Source organism: Papaver somniferum, chromosome 11, assembly GCF_003573695.1.
Source record: "Papaver somniferum cultivar HN1 chromosome 11, ASM357369v1, whole genome shotgun sequence".
In the NCBI taxonomy this organism is placed as follows: Eukaryota; Viridiplantae; Streptophyta; class Magnoliopsida; order Ranunculales; family Papaveraceae; genus Papaver; species Papaver somniferum.
In genome coordinates, this window is record NC_039368.1 from 104,172,078 (window position 1) to 104,182,486 (window position 10,409).

Here is a 10,409-nt window from a genome sequence, read left to right on the forward strand (position 1 = left end):
GGTGCTATATTTGGATCGGGCCTATGGCTTGTTCACTCCTGGTCCGAGTTATAACAGGACCTATATATACTTCACGAGAAGAACAGAAAAGGAGTTCCGACAACAGGAGGCTGCGGCTGCAGCTGCAGAGCCGTTTACTGAGATTAGGGTTAAGAGTTTCATTACTCCATTTTCGTTTTGAGTTAGCTAGGATTGATTTTAGATTTATTTGTGTCTTTTGAGAAAGCTATGTCTAGCTAATCCATGTTAGTGTGAAAGGATGAAGTTCTAGGTTGATTTATTTTGTTTTCGAAACAATGGGTTTCTATAATTTGAGCTTAACGTTAATTGCTTTGGCTCTCTCAATGTTTTACCTTCTAGCTATATTTTTCATATTCTATGCCATGTACATTCCATAGTTAGATTAGTAGAAGGACTCGTTGAACCTTAGCAACAAAAAATTTATGAATATCTCTTGACTATTTATGCCATGTATACTTAGTGCTTTGAAATTCTACTTTTAAGGTAAGAACAAACAACCGTTTTGATAATCCTTGTGAATGATTCTTTAACGAAACATATTCCATGTATGAGTAGCTAGGTTTGCAATTCTACATGAGTAAACTTGATACCCTTTGTGATTGAATTCAAGTAACTCACCTACAACGAATTCCTGGATCCTTAACACCCTCACATCTTTGATTGCCTTGCTATTATTTTGCTTTCATAGTTTCATAAACTTCTGAGTAGGCCTGTCAATGGATGCTAACGTAACGGAAATAGGCTCTGCCGCTGCCGTTTCCGTTAAAATTTAGCGGATATCCGTTACCGTTCATTTCCGGCGGAAATAAGAAATTCAAAAACGTTACCGTTACGTTGGACTTACCGGATAACAGATATTTTTCCGCTGCCATCCGGTAAGTCACAGGACAGCCACAAAACAGGCTAAAAACACAGAACAAGTACACATAACAGCTTTAAAATCCAACAAAACAGGTTCTAAATCCATGTCACACCAAAAAAAGACATACAGATGTTCATGCCATTGCCACACAAGAAAACAAGTTCATAATCTTCATGTTTTTTTTGCAAAAAAAAGACATCTCCATCTCCATTTGAGTCAACAACTGCAAATGCATTCCTCCTCCATCTCCAGATTCTCCTCTGCCAAGTCCCAAGTGCCAACTGCATCTGCAAATGCATTTACCTTACTCCTTAGTCCTGAACTTCTGTATTTTGAAAGAAAAATCAAAAGTGTTAGACATTTTAAGCTGGCAATGTCATTGTCAGTGCAATAAGCCAATAAATTGCAAAAAAAAAAAAAAAAGATTAAGATGTACCTGTAACACAACTATCACTGTCACTGAGAGTGAGATCTGGCAGCCAATCACCCAAACAAAGCAAAGCTTCAACAAGATATGGAGCTAATGAACTCATGTGAGATGTGAGAACTCTGCCACCAATACTAAACATAGATTCTGATGCTACACTTGTCACTGGAACTGCCAATACATCTCTTGCAATCCTTGAGAGAATTGGGTACTTAGGAGCATTATTCTTCCACCAACTTAAGATATCAAACCTCATTTCTTCAGTGGCTGTTCCTTTAGGAAGAACTGGTTCTGCTAAGTATGTCTCCAATTCTGACTTCTCAACCTCAAACATATTGTTTTCCATAATGAAATCATCATAACCAAATTCATATGATGTTGTTGTACCTGCAGAGCTCTCAATTGCAGTTGAATGCATTCCAGTATCAAAGTAATCTGGAGCTGTAGTGTTAGTTTCATAAGCACAGAAAAGAGCATTGAGTTCAAGCTCAAATTTGTTATAGTGACTTTTATAGTGTTCCACACCATATACTCTCTTCATAACAAACTCCACCCATTTAGATTTATACCTAGGATCCAAAACAACTCCAATTCCCATCAAAGTGTTACTTTCTTTCCAGTAGCTATCAAATTTCATCCTCATATTCTTGGCCATGTCTATGATATACTCATGCTCACTTGATTCCCAGAGCTTAATACATCTATTAACTTCTTGAACCCCATTATAATACAAATTTGTTGTGGGATACTTAATCCCAGCAAATTTGGTTGAAAGGACATCAAACAATTCCAAACATTCACATATGTGTACTCCTTGTTGCCACTCCTTAGAGGTTGGTAGTATCTTGAAGTCATCATCCAAATCAGCTAGCCTAGCAAAATCTTGTCTCAAAAAAATTGCATCCTTTAGCATCTTAAAGGTGAAGTTCCACCTGGTATCCACATCTAAACCGATAGACCTTGAAGCAGGAAGCTTAACTTGGGAAATTGCACATTCAAATCTCTCTTTTCTAGCCTGACTTGACTTGACATATTTTACACACTCTCTAACTGCATATATAAATGGAGCAGCTACTCTCATTACCCACCCAACAATTAAGTGCAATATATGATTACAACACCTCATTTGGAACATATTCCCATTAAGAACTAAACAGTCTTTGCTATCAAGCCATTTCTTCAGCTGTTTCATCATAACATTGTTGGAGTTAGCATTGTCAGCAGCTACAGCAAAAAGCTTATTGTCTATGTTCCATTCTAGACACACTGATTTCACTACAGATGCTAGAACCTCTCCAGAGTGTGGTGATGGCACTAAAGTATATGCTAGTGTTTTCTTAACCAGTTTCCACTCCTCATCTATGTAATGCAGTGTCACACAACAATAACCATCCTTTGTATGCTTACATGACCACATATCTGTTGTTAAACTACATTTAGATGTAATATTCTCAAATTGTTCTTGTAATTGCAGTTTGAACTCAGTTGTTAGTCTCATGATGTCTTCCCTAACTGTATTCCTAGTGTAAAGCTTAGCAGTAGGATTCAAAGACTTAACAAACTCTCTAAAATAAGGATGCTCAACTATAGTGATTGGATAACCATGTTTAGCAATCATTTTGGAAACTAGTGTCCTAGTAACAACAGGATCAAACTTCCAATTCGCTAACTTGGTTTGAGCATTACCTGTTTTGACAGAAGTAATCTTGCTTTGTCCTTTCTTATTGTCAGGCTTTTCTTTGCAGATTTTGGCATGGTACCTGTTTTGACAGAAGTAATCTTGCTTTGTCCTTTCTTATTGTCAGGCTTTTCTTTGCAGATTTTGGCATGGTAATGCAAGCGGCTGGTTCCTTGGTTACTGGGAGCAGGTATTCTCTTGTGACAGTGTTTGCATTCAGCTATCAGTACCCCAACCTCCTTCCCACCTTTTACTGTCTTCTTTCCAACCTTCCTTTGAAAATCAACCCATACATCAGACCTTACTGAGCGCATTTTTTTCTTCTCTTCAACTATAACTGGGTCTTCATCTACTTCTACATCTTCTTCTTCTTCTTCTCTAGGACGAATTGCAGGTGTAATAGAAGCAGGTGTTGAATTCACTCCAGAAGCTTGAACTTGGTTGGATGCAGCAGCAGCAGGTAAATGTGATGCAACTGAAATAGAGAGATTTTGTGAAGACCCAACATGGTTTGATGCTCCTCTTTCACTTTGGGACATGATTAATTTCACAAATCTGAAATTGTGAACCCTAATTTCAGAAACCCTAAATTGAAAATTGAGTTTTGAAGATTGAAATTAAACTCAAAGGAAATTGAAGAAGAGAACCCTAGTTTCTAATCAGTAATTACACAGAGAAGATGATGATTTCTAAGGCAGAGAAGACGATGCTTGATTCAGCATCCGTAGTTTCTCTCTTTTTCTCTCTGAGAACTTCTCTGTTGTGTCGAAGTAAAGAACAGAAGAATGACTGAATGAGATGAGATAAACCAAATAATACATAACGTATAAAAAGGGGAACTTAGGCGCAGGCCCAAAAAAAATGTGCATAACTAGTTATGCAGTACAAAGAAAATGTGCATAACCAGTTATGCAGATGCATAACTTGTTATGTGGCACAAAAAAAGTGCATAACCAGTTATGCAGATGCATAAGACATTATGCAGTACAGAACAATGTGCATAACTAGTTATGCAGATGCATCAAAGGTTATGCTTATCATAAATCACTGCAGATGCAAAGAAAATGTGCATAACTAGTTATGCAATACAAAGAAAATGTGCATAACCAGTTATGCAGTACGCACGTTAACGGATAACGGAACTAAACCTAACGGAAATAAGGGATTATCCGTTAGCTTATCGGTATCGGATATCCGTTTACCGCTATGTCGGATGGTAGCAGTAACGGCTAACGGATTATCGGTATCGGCTAACGGAAAATCGGTATCCATTGACAGGCCTACTTCTGAGATATTGAATCTGATTATTTAGTTTTTGGTATTAGTTAGTAGTAGTATTTTCACACTCCTCGTGGAAACGACCTGTACTTGCCATTGTCTACTAGTTAGACACTGTGCACTTACAGTATTTTATTGTAGGTTTTTGAGCCTATCAATGCTACAATAGTCTTGGAATTAGTCATCAATTCTCTGCTCATATTACCCATCAGGCAAATGGTGTAGCTGAGAGAAAGAATAGAAATATTCAAGAAATGGCAAGAGTGATGCTTCATAATAAAAACCTACCTTTAACCTTCTGGGGGGAAGCCTTATTTACAGCTTGTTATCTTATAAACAGAGTCTATCTAAGATCCAAAACTCTACATACCCCATATGAATTATGGTATGCTAGAAAACCCAATCTGACCTATTTAAGGGTTTTCGGAAGCAAATGCTATATACTTAAAGACAAAGAACATAGAGGAAAGTTTGATTCCAAAAGTGATGAAGGAATTTTTCTTGGTTATGCCTCTGACAGCCGTTCCTTCCGGGTTTACAATCTCATAATCAAAGTCATGATAGAATCAATTAACGCGGTGATTGATGACATTAGCGAATTTAGTCAAGACAATCACACTGCAGCAGAGCTTCCTCCCTCTGAAACTGTTATTAAAAAAAACATACTGAAGAAGAACCATCAATTGTTCCTCTAATTAGTGACACAGATGATAAAGATGATAATGAAAGTATTGTTGAACAACCCAATGATACTGAAAATATTGTCCAAAAACCTGCTAAGTGGGTACATTAAAGACACTCAACTGAAGACATCATTGGAGATACCAATGCTAGAGTCATGACTCGAAGAGAACTTTAGAATGTATGTCACTATACTTGTTTCCTCTCGTCAATAGAACCAAAAAATATTGAGGAAGCACTCAGTGAACCCGCCTGGGTAAATTCAATGAATGAGGAACTTAATCAGTTTAAAAGACAAGAAGTGTTGGAACTTGTTCCTAAGCCGACATGAGTAAACATTGTTGGAACAAAGTGGATCTACAAGAACAAATCAGACGAATTCGGAACAATTGTCAGAAAAAAGCCAGACTCGTTGCTCAAGGTTATTCTCAAATTGAAGGTATTTGATGAAACTTTTGCTCATGTTTCTCGTTTAGAATCAATAAGACTTTTACTTGCTTATGCATGCTATCTTAAGATAAAACTTTTTCAAATGGATATTAAATCTGCATTTCCAAATGGGGATTTAAAAGAAGAAGTATTTGTTGCTCAACCCAAAGTATTTGAAGATCCATTATTCCCATATTATATTTTTAAACTCAAAAAGTCCTTGTATGGTCTAAAATAAGCTCCAAGAACTTGGTATGATAAGTTGACATCCTTCTTACTATAAAAAGGATTTTCTAGAGGTGGTGCTGACAAGACACTTTTCACCAAATGGAGTGGAAAAAATGTTATTGTAGCACAAATATATGTAGATGACATCATCTATGGATCCACCTCAAAATCTCTAACAAATGAATTTTTGAATCTTATGAGTGGAGAATTCGAAACGAGTAATGTTGGAGAATTATCATACTTTCTTGGTTTGCAAATACAGCAAAAAAATATAATATTCTTCTTTCTCAAGAAAAATATGCAAGGAATTTAGTTGAAAATTTTGAACTAAAAGGGGCAACACCCATGGCAACTCCGATGTCAACTACCAGAAAACTCCAATCCAAACCAGTAGAAAAATAGGTTGATCAAAAACTATACAGATCTTTGATAGGAAGCTTGATATACTTAACTGCAACAAGACCATACATTGCCTTCAGTGTGGGATGTTGTGCCACATTTCAAGTAGATCCTAAAGAATCACATCTAAAAGTTGTAAAACGAATCATAAGATACGTTAATGGTACCCTTGATTATGGTCTATCATATTCTATGGATACGAACAACAGCCATGTTGCCTATTCGGATGCTGATTCCGAAGGATGTGTAGAAGATCGAAAAAGTGCCTATGGAGTTTGCTTCTATGTTGGTCAAAATATTGTAGCTTGTGTTAGAGCATAGCTCGGTTGAACCTACCAAGCATTGATATGTCAATTTTGGTTGTCATATTTTAGTGAGCCAAAACTCATTTAAGAGTCGCTTGATTATGTACTAGAGTCAACTTCGTATAGGTTAGCTTGAAAGTATTAGGATATGAGACATTACAAGTATTGCGAAGACTTGAAGAAGTGAAGAAGTAAGGAGCTACAACGACAACATCATCCTTCCACTTGAGGTTAGTGATATTTGACTTGAACTGTTTCATTCCCTAAACGTATCTTTCAAGTCGTGCATATTGAAAACAAAACTATGAAGCATGAATGAATTATACTCTAGTTAGACATAGTATTAAGGAATACAATACGAGGTTTATTGCTTAACCAATAAACTTTGTAGGTAAGACATCGACATAATCGTTTGAATGTTATTGTGATTATGTATGGGTATAAGGTGAATATTTCATCCTAGGAAGCAATGTTTTACTTTTTTTTAAGGAATTAAATTCATGTTCATGAACTTGTTTTGTGAATCGAAAGAGAAATCGCCAGGCATTATTGGTATTGTTATTTATTTCATATCTTTTAAACTACCAATATGTGTGATTAGTATAACCGCTCATGACTTGTTTATGTTCTTGCTAAAACTATTCACAAAGGCCTGACTTTTGTATTGGTATGACTTTTATTAGTGAAACTGATCTTAAGTAATCGCCTGAGATGGTATGATCGATTTTTTGTTATTGGTATGACCTACTCTGCGTAAATGGGAACCGATCGGTGAAACCTATCACAAAGGGGAATCGATCCTTGTATGAGGTGCAACAAGTTTTTAGCAGAAAGGGGAACCGATCCTATGGACATGTGCAACACGTTTTTAGGCAAAGAGGAATCGATCCTATGGACATGTGCAGAAAGTACAAGTTAGATACCATATATATATGTGGGTAACCGATCCTAGTACCTAGTCAGCAGAATTTTGGAAAGCTAGTGTGACTATGCACAGTACTCACATGGAGGTAGAACCGAAACTTGTTTTGGTAGAACCATTAAACCCATGATTTATGATTGAGTGTTCTTGATCAATCACGTAGTTCTTGAAAGTCAGATGAACCAATTCTAACTTGTTTGGAAGTGTGGCAAATCGGTTTCAAGATTGTAAGTATGAAAGAGGACTTACAAAGTAAGGATGTCGACATACTTTGAACATGTGCAGTAACGCTTATCTTTAATTGTTCAAAGTTATTCCTTAATAGCTAAAGGAAGAAAATCCCGTATCGAATAAAATAAATTGAGAATATTTTATTTAAGGTTTTTAATTTTATTTTAGGTAAATGAAAATTAGTAATGTGCATTTACTAGTTGGAGATTTTCCAAGAGATTTTCAGTCATTATTTTGGACAAAGCATTTCCAGGAATTATAGAAACCGAATCTAGAATATATTGCATATCTTGAGAATATTTTCGGTTTTGGAAATTCCTTGGTGTCCAAACTTCCTTGGTCTATAAATATGAAAGTTTGCATTTCGAGCAAACTAATCCTTGTCCAGCAAGAACTATCTCAGTTGTGCTGCTACTGGTGGAGCCACCTATTCGGAGAAGAGAGTAACCATTTAGGCGAAATCTCTTATGGCCGCTCAGTTTAAAGTATTCTTTGGTATTGAGAAGCTCTATTAGTACCGTTGGTGAGAAACTAGATAATTGTGGTTTATTTTTTGTTTTCGGTTGATTTGATTGACTAACGGTGGTTGAAATTTGATTGCACCTAGTTTGTTTATGCTTGAGAATATTCTCTTGTGATATAAGATTCACTCAAACTAGATCAAAGTTTCGACGGGGATCTTTAGACTGTTTGTAGATCTAAAGACGTCTTGTGAAAATCCATTGTAAACAGACTCTGTTTTGTGTGTGATTGATTATAAGAGATTCAAGTTGATTGTGTGCAGGTGTTTATTAAAGATCTAAGAAGAGTTTGAGACAAAAAAGACTTTGAAGATTTCCAATTTGGGGTTCATAATCTTTGGTGTACACAATACTTGTTTCGGTAAAAGAGAATCCAACTATAATCGGTTTATCCTTGTGGTAGATTAGATTGGTTAATTGTGTAGATTAGCATCAATAAAATTCTTTGTGATTAAAAGTATTGATTTCAAAATCTTAACAATTACTTCGGTAGTTGATAATAAGATAGATCTAAGAACCTGACGGAGGAGTCTATTGAGATAAACAGAAGAGCCTTTGTCGAACTCACATCACTTGGTTAAAGAGAGTTGCTACCAAACAGATTTGTTATTCCTTTATTGTTTGGATATGAACCACATGAATTGTTCCAAGTACGTGACTTATTCATAAGTTGGAGGCGTTGGAATACAGACGAAACTAGGTGAACTATAGGTTTAGTTGCTTGGTCTCAACTATACGAAGTTGGTTTGATTTTGTATAGCGGCTTAATCCTGAGAGTATTCAATTCTGGACAAGGTCCCGGGGTTTTTCTGCATTTGCGGTTTCCTCGTTAACAAAATCCTGTTGTGTCATTTACTTTTATTTTCCGCAATCATAATTGTTGTTATTATAATTTAAAGTAAATTACACAAACGTTAATTCCTATTTACTCGATAAGAAATCCTATTGTGTTTGGTTAACTCCGAGCCTTTATCAAGTAAACATACTTCGTTTTTATATTGTCGCGATCTCGTATCCATAGGTGGTCACACGAAGTGTGAACCGATTTGTTGTATTGTCTCGACTCAGTCCATACACAATCACTTTCGGAGAAAGGACTTATAGGTGGAAAATTTTTAGATTGAGGTATATTTGGGTACCCTCGTCTTTTCAATTGGTATCAGAGCAGGCAAACACGAAATGATCTAATAATCTTTGTTTGGTGCGATCCAACCTATAAGAATGAACTCGAGTTCCCATGAATCGACTTCAATTAACGTACCGCCAAGATTTGACGGAACAAACTATCTATTGTGGAAATCTGCTATGAGATCTTTTTTTCAATCACGAGACTTTAATACATGGCTATTAGTCGTCGATGGTTATAATTACCCAAAGGTAGAAAATTCGGAAACTGAGTTTAAACGCTTAGTGGAGTTTTCAAACGAAGAAAAGGCTTTTGCTAAGCAGAATTCAGATGGTTTGAATTCTATTATACATGTTGTTAGTCGTGATTTACAGCATCATGTATCAACTTGTCAAACTTCGAAAGAAGCTTGTGATAATCTTCAGATCTTATTAGAATGCAACACATCAGAGAAAGAAGCTAGACTTCAAACTCTTATGTCCGATTGGGAAAATCTTCGAATGGATGACAACGATACTTTTGAGATTTTCATATTAGACTCTCTGAGATAATCAATGCCTCTTTCTCTCTTGGAAAGACTATTTCTGAAAAGGATATAGTATGCAAAATTCTCAGATCGTTTCCATTTAGATACGATTCTAAAAAGCATGCAATCATTAAAGCTAATGATCTTTCGTCTCTATCTAGAAGTTCCTTAGTTGGAAAACTGAAGATATTTGATCAAGAAAATTTGTCTAAACAAAAAGACAATCCGGCCTACAAAGCCATAAAAAGGGTTCCGACTCAATATTTGGAAGATTCCGAAGATCAGGAAGATCGAACTGCTGAAGATGAAGCTGAACTTAATCATCATTTTTCTCTTATTACTCAACAATTCAAGAAACTGTTTAGAATCACCTGTGTCAAAAGGAAAAACGGTTTCTTCACATAAACGTGAAGACACCTGGGATGATGATGATATTATTCCTCAATGCTATAAGTGTAGAGGGTTCGGTCATATTTCTCCAGACTGTCCAACTAAGGACACACAGTGGAAAAGAAATGCTTACACTGCTACACTTGATTATTGTCTTAATGAGAATGATCAGGTTGATGAGATAGATCATGTTGCAACCATTGCAGAAGTCTATAACTCTGAAGTTCTTCCAACTCTAGATACTCAAGAAGAGTTTACTCCTTCGATTTTCAAAGAAATATTTCCATGAAAAGTTAAAAGAACTCACCTTCTTGAATTTGACATCATTGAAATAAAATTATCGCTTGATCAACTCAAACTGAGTTTTCTGAATGATAAAGAAAAA